Below are 7,500 nucleotides of genomic sequence, written 5' to 3' on the forward strand. Positions count from 1 at the left end.
CCCACTCTCAATCTCACCCTCACCCCACTCCACCCTTACCATCACCCTCACCCCACGCTCACCCTCACCTCAATCTCACCCTCACCCAAGCCTCACTCTCACCCCACCCTCACCCTACTCTCACCCTCACCCCACCCTCATCCCATTCTCACCCTCACTCCACCCTCACCCTCACATCACCCTCACCTTTACCTCTACCCCCACCCTCACATTCAATTTTACCATCACACTCACCCTCACCCCTACTCTCACCCTAACACACTCACGTCACCCCCACCCTGATCCTCACATTCACCTTTACCCTCATATTCATCCTGACCCTCACCCACACACTCTTCTTGACCCTCACGTTCTTCCACCGTCTCGCACAGGATTTTTTTTTTTTTTTTTTTTTTTTTCCAACTCGATCCTCTGCTGCATGAGATCCGCCCGGGACAAAGCTCGCCGCCGCGATTCCCCGGAGCGCAGGCGATCAGCTGCTCAGATTAGGGTTCGGAGCTTTAGTGATCATATGCTACTGCTCCTCTTCATCTCCTCTCTTCAACACCTTCGCCTCGGTGGAGTCCTCTTCAGTCGAGGGGGCCCGTGGACTCGTGCTTGAAACTGAGTTGATAAGTCGTCTTTATCCCGAGTGTCCCTCGGATGTTTGGAATCGCCCTGCTCTCGTCCAAAATGAAATGTCCAAAGGGTTTGGTGCGTTGAAGAGGTGGTGGTAATGGTGGTGATAGGTGGTGATACGTAGTGATAGGTGGTGATATGTAGTGATGGTGATTGGGTTGGTGGTGGCGTACTTAGCGGTGATGTGGGAGGGTGAGGTTGTTGGTGGTGGTGAAGTTGGTGATGGTGATGGTGAGGTCGGTGGGCTGGTGGTGGTGATGAGGTTGGTGGTGGTGGTGGTGATGATGGGGTTGGTGATGATGGTAGTGATGATGGTGATGTTGTTAGTGGTGCTGAACTGGTGGTAATGGTGTAATCTGTAGGAGGAGTTGGAGAAGAAGTAAGAGGTGGAGGAAGAGACTGACCATATGAATCTTCCTATCAGTGATGACGTCTGGTAGCTAAGGTTGCACTAAATGAGTTAGCACTATATTCGTATGAGGTATGTAGTTATCGCTAATAATTCTATATTTTATGTACTCATACAAAAATATATTTTCTATATTACGCACTTATACGATTTAATTCACCTGAGGAGACGCGGTCGATAGAGGCTCATTCAGGGAGGGGTCGACTTCCGTTTAACCTCCGTCCGACCCTTAGCTGAATAGAATCGCCTGGGTTTTGCTAGAATAGAGTATGTAAAGTGAGCGTCACCGCGCTAAAGAGGGTGGTCACCTCTGCCTGTTTCAGGCCTAAAATATGTCGTGTTTTGTCTGAAGTTCCATAATTTCAGAAAACACCGTTTCTCTTTCTTTCTCTTTTTCTCTTTCTCTCTCTCTTTCTTTTTCTGTCTCTTTCTCTTCTCTCTCTCACTCTCTCTCTCGCTCTCTCTCGCTCTCGCTCTCTCTCTCTCTATCTCTCTCTCTCTCTCTCTCTCTCTCTCTCTCATTGACGACCTAGATAATTTTTGTTCTGGTTAGCGCCGGAGGACGATTCTTTTCAGGTCACGGTGGTCCCCGTACCAAGAGGCACTGGTCCGTAGAGGTTCCTCTTGGCTGAGAAAAAATCATATGCTGGCAACACAAGACGTGTAGCATAAAGAAAAAGTTGAGAGAGACAAGTTCATTCCTTTGAATTATTTTAGTCGCCTGGCGGCAGAGTGGATGCATGATTTTTTTTTTTCAATTCTCGGCGGCGCATTTTCATGGCATTTATCAAGCCAGCACCTTTCGCCGTAACTATTATTCAGTGTAAGAAACATTGTCAAAAAAAATTACCAACATATCCATCATCAACTCGGACGAGTTGATAGTTATATCGGCATTCTAGATTTAAAAAATTATAATGATAAAAATAGATAAATAGATTAAATCCTATGGCGGCTTTAGGGGAGCAAGAATTATATATATATATATAGATATATATATATATATATATATATATATATATACATATATATATATGTATATATATATATATATATACATATATATATATATATATGTATGTATACATATATGTATATATATTCATACATATATAGATGTATGTATATATATCTGTATATATATATATATACCTATATCTATATGTATATATATATATATACATATATATATGTATATGTATATATATACATATATATGTGTATATATATATATATATATGTATATATATATATATATATATATACTGTATATATTAGGTCTCTAGCAGCTTTGGCGGCTTTGACGGCTTTGGCGGCTCTGACGGCTTTGGCGGCTTTTCGACGGTTTTGGCAGGAGAATACAGCCGACAAGTGTTTAATTTATCAAAATTGCGCTGCCAAAGTCTTTCCTTACGCGCCCCCGTCCGCCTAGTCAACACGGTAATGCCCCATCTATTTTCATTCGGGTTAAATTCCAGCCGATTTTAATCCGTCCGGGATCCGCCTCGGGTCGCGTGAGGACCTCAATCAATCGGTAAACTTATATTTGTTCCCGGGTTGGCCACTCGGCCGAATGTAATCGTCCGCACTGGGGAGAGAAACGTACGAAAGAGCGTCGCTGTATTGAAGGTGGAGTTGTTGAGGAATGTGACGACAGGTCGAACGCGCAAGAAGTAGTCGATTAACTCCGCCGTCGAAAACCGTGTAAAATTGCATCAAGAGGGGAGAAAATGAATTTAGAAGGAAACTAGAAATCTTGAAAAATAGAGAATGGAAACAATCAAAACTTACTACATTGCCTCCCCCGACAATGAAATTAGAAAAAAATATAAATAGTAAATATGAAAAAATAAAATTTAATGAAAAACATATTAAGTAGCCAAAAATAAGAGTGGTGGTGGTGGTGGTGGCGGCGGTGGTGGTGGTGATGGCGGCGGTGGCGGTGGTAATGGCGGTGGTGGCGGCGGTGGTGGTGGTGATGGCGGCGGTGGCGGTGGTAATGGCGGTGGTGGTGGTGGTGATGGTGGTGGTGGTGGCGGTGGTGGTTGTGGTGGTGGTGGCGGCGGTGGTGGTGGCGGCAGTGGTGGTGGTGGCGGTGGTGGTAGTTGCGGTGGTGGCGGTGGTGGTGGTGGTTGGTGGTGGCTGGTGGTGGTGGCGGTGGTGGTGGCGGTGGTGGTGGTGGTAGTGGTGGCGGTGGTGGTGGTGGTGGTGGCGGCGTGGTGGCGGTGGTGGTGGCTGGTGGTGGCTGGTGGCTGGTGGTGGTGGCTGGTGGTGGCGGTGGCGGTGGTGGTGGTGGTGGCGGCGTTGGTAGTGATGGTGGTGGTGGTAGTAGTGGTAGTGGTGGTGGTAGCGGCGTCGTGTTAGTGGTGGTGGTGATGATTTTGGCGGTAGCTGTGGTGGTGTCTATATATACTACAACCAAATGTGGACAATGAAATCAGAATAGAACTAGCTTATGAGAAAAATAAATCGATTCCCTTTTAAACGTGGCGCATTGTCTACTTCTTGAGCGGTCCACACCAGACAATTTCTTTCATCTGATGACCAGTTGATTGCCCCTCTCCCCAGATAGATGAAAATTGCCCATCAAATTCTACACGAAATCCCATCGCAGGGGGGGGGGGGGGTAATTGTCCACGGAAATTAATAAAATCGCCTGGCAGCAGACATAATAAAAGGAAAAGTTCCATCCGTGATGGAAGGGATTTATGGAGACGGGCAGAAGCACTGTCACTGTCGAAGGGGAACTTTGTACATGAATGAAATCGCCTAGGGGCAGCCAGCTTGGAAGAAAACGACTCCCACTACGGAAGGAGCTCAAACCATCACTTCCGAAAAGGGATCACAGAGCTAGATCGAAATAACCTACTGTTAGCCAGAATAAAGCAGCGAACACTTTTCGGTGTGGGGAAAGGGCATTTCTCTGCATATATGTGTGTGTATATATGCATATTAATATATATATGTATACACACACACACACATACACACACACACGCACACACACACACACACACGCACACACACACACACACACACACACACACACACACACACACACACACACACACACACACACACACACACACACACACACACACACACACACACACACACATATATATATATATATGTATGTATATATATACATATGTATATTCACGCATATATATATATATATATAATATATATATATAATATATATATATATATATATATATATATATATATAGATACATATATACATATGCAATAAAAACACTACGAGCGTGTGTTCACACATGCGTAAGTAACCACTAGGAAAAGTAAACTAACGAAGCAGAGCGCTTTCGTATAATTACATCTTCAGTGCAGATACAAAGAAGGAATTATAAAATGAAGAAACAAGGTACAAAATATATGACATAGTGAAGAGGGCATTCGGAGAAGTAGTGGAAGAAGTACACGTGACGGACGTTTGAACCGTCCTGGTAACCAACAAGTATGGGACAACTGCTCATAATTTATATTATAATTTAAATAATTTTGAAATTTCCTGAGAAATGTAACTATCTACTTTGTACAAACCTTGATGAAGATTAACATTTATCCCCTTACTAGATTTGATCAAACTGCATTCAATCAAAATTCTTTCTGTTATGTTGTTGTATGTGATGACTTTAGCGTTATCCCAGTCAACTGGGTGGTTCAAATGGTTAATGTGGTTGAATATACTGCTAGATTGGTTTCCCTCTCTAACGTATTTCTTGTGTTGATTGATTCGTGTTGTGAGTGTTTTAGCAGTCTGACCAACATAAAACTGATTACATGATCTACAAGGTATTCTGTACCTTGTTTCTTCATTTTATAATTCCTTTGTATCTGCACTGAAGATGTAATTATACGAAAGCGCTCTGCTTCGTTAGTTTACTTTTCCTAGTGGTTACTTACGCATATATACATATGTATATACACGCATATATATATATATATATATATATATACACATATATACATATATTAGACCACCCATGACCCGTTGGGTCAAATAAAATTTTAAATGATACGTTGTTGATAAAATGGTCAATAAAATCTTTATTAAGACAATGCTCTTATATTTACAACACTCTTTCTACAATTTGAATTATTTAAAAACACTTTAATATTTTCCTTGCTGAAATACAGGTTTATCTAGATAAACTAAAACTTTCTGAAAAGTCTGTTCTTGAGACTTATGAATGGTCATGGCAGATAAAAAAAATTCAATCTTGGAATTAGAAGATTGTGACGTCATGTCGTCGTTGCTTGGAACACTAAGGATCATATGAATTGTACGGTTCGTAATATTCCAATATACTCATTATGCCTCGTAGATGCTAATTCAGGAGTTGACTATACTTTTAAATACTGAATATGAAAATTTTAGATATTAATGGTCAGAAAATATGTAATCGGAAAATTGTGACGTCATGTCGTCGTTGCTTGAAACACTACGTAATATTCTAATATACTCATTATGCCTCATAGATGCTAATTCAGGAGTTGGCTATACTTTTAAATAATGAATATGAAAATTTTAAATATTAATGGTCAGAAAATATGTAATCGGAAAATTGGAAATTAAAAATTTGGCAAATTGGAAAATTAGCAGTCGTGACGTCACGCGCTCAGAGCTGGGGTTCCTTAGGACCCACAGAGCTGATGTTGTGACGTCATGTCTCTCCTGATTGGCTAGTCCTCAGTCGTGACGTCATATCTCTTCTTCTGATCTCCTCTTCTGATAGGCTGGTCCTCAGTCGTGACGTCATATCTCTTCTGATTGGCTGGTCCTCAGTCGTGACGTCATATCTCTTCTTCTGATTGGCTGGTCCTCAGTCGTGACGTAATATCTCTTCTTCTGATTAGCTGGGTGACGGTTTCAAGCAAGCAAGCAAGATGACAAACAAGATTATCAGAATTTTATAAGTATATATATATATATATATATATATATATATATATATATATATATATATGTATGTACGTATGTATATATATAAATATATATATATATATATATTTTTTTTTTTCAGAGACCACCGGAAAATTGAAAAAAAAAAAACGGATACCGAACGTTTTCGTCTACTTAAGACATTTTCAAAGGCACAGAGAAGCAATACAGAAAGATACAATATGTACATCAGAAGACAGAGGATATTCGGAAAGGTCCCATGTTACAAATGATCACACACAATCTTGTCAATAATAAAATTGTCCAGATTCAATAATATTTCCTCCTACAATATTATTACAAGATGTAATTACTTTTGAGTTTCCCCAGTCAATATTATGTCCATAATCCCTTTGGTGGACAAATAATCCACTTGACAATTGCCCCGTTCTAATACTATATTTGTGTTGACTTATTCTTTTATTCAAACCTTTGCCTGTTTGGTCTATGTAAATAAAATCACAATTTTTACATGGTATGCTATAAATACAACCTTCTTTTTCTCTTGGCAAATTTCTAATTAACAAGCTCTTAATATTATTATTGTTTTTAAATACTACCTGGATACCAAATTTTAAAAAAATGCTAGGAAGACTGATTAAATTTTTATGGTACGGAATTTTTAACATAGTCTTATAATCAAATTGTTTGACCTGCGAGGTATTAAGAAAAGATTTCCTAGCTTTGATTTTTGTCTTATCAATCAGATGTTTCGGATATTCTAAATTTTCTCCAATGTCATAAATAAATTTTATTTCTTGATCCAAAAACTTAGGGGAACAAATTCTATAAGCTCTCAGGAACATTGATGAAAAAACTGACAACTTGGTGTTTTGACTGTAATAAGAGTAAAAATGAATGTATAAAAGAACTTTGGCTGGCTTCCTGTAAACTTCAAATTTAAAATATCTTCCACATCGGTGAATATTTACGTCTAAAAATGGTAAAATATCATTTTCTTCTACCTCTACTGGGAATTTAATGGAATGCACCAAATTATTTAAATATGACAAAAAAGTATTCAAATATTGATCATTAGGCCAAATGCATAGAATGTCGTCAACATACCTGTACCAAACTGCATTATTTGGAAGAATGTTTGGTAATAACTCTTTCAAAATAATCCTTGTACAAATTGCTCAGAATTGAAGACAGACAATTCCCCATGGCCATATCAAATATTTGAGTATAAAAGTTTCCATTAAATTCAAACTTAGAGTATATTACACATACTTCAATTAAACTAATAATAGTATGAGAGTGAGTGTTAAGTTATGCTTCTTTAACTCTTCTTCCAGAAATCCTAACAAATCTAACACCGGGACTATGGTAAGTAAACTTTTAATACCACGCGTGTTTTGTGATTTCTTTCCATTAAAGAGTGTAATGAGGAATAGATATTTGGGAATGGATGCTAAGAGGAGATTGTATGAAGGAGTGATTGTGCCAACAGCACTGTATGGGGCAGAAACATGGAACATAAGAGAAGAAGAGAGAAGGAGTT

This window comes from Oratosquilla oratoria, chromosome 33 (assembly GCF_046742065.1).
Source record: "Oratosquilla oratoria isolate Oo_2021 chromosome 33, ASM4674206v1, whole genome shotgun sequence".
Classification (NCBI taxonomy): Eukaryota; Metazoa; Arthropoda; class Malacostraca; order Stomatopoda; family Squillidae; genus Oratosquilla; species Oratosquilla oratoria.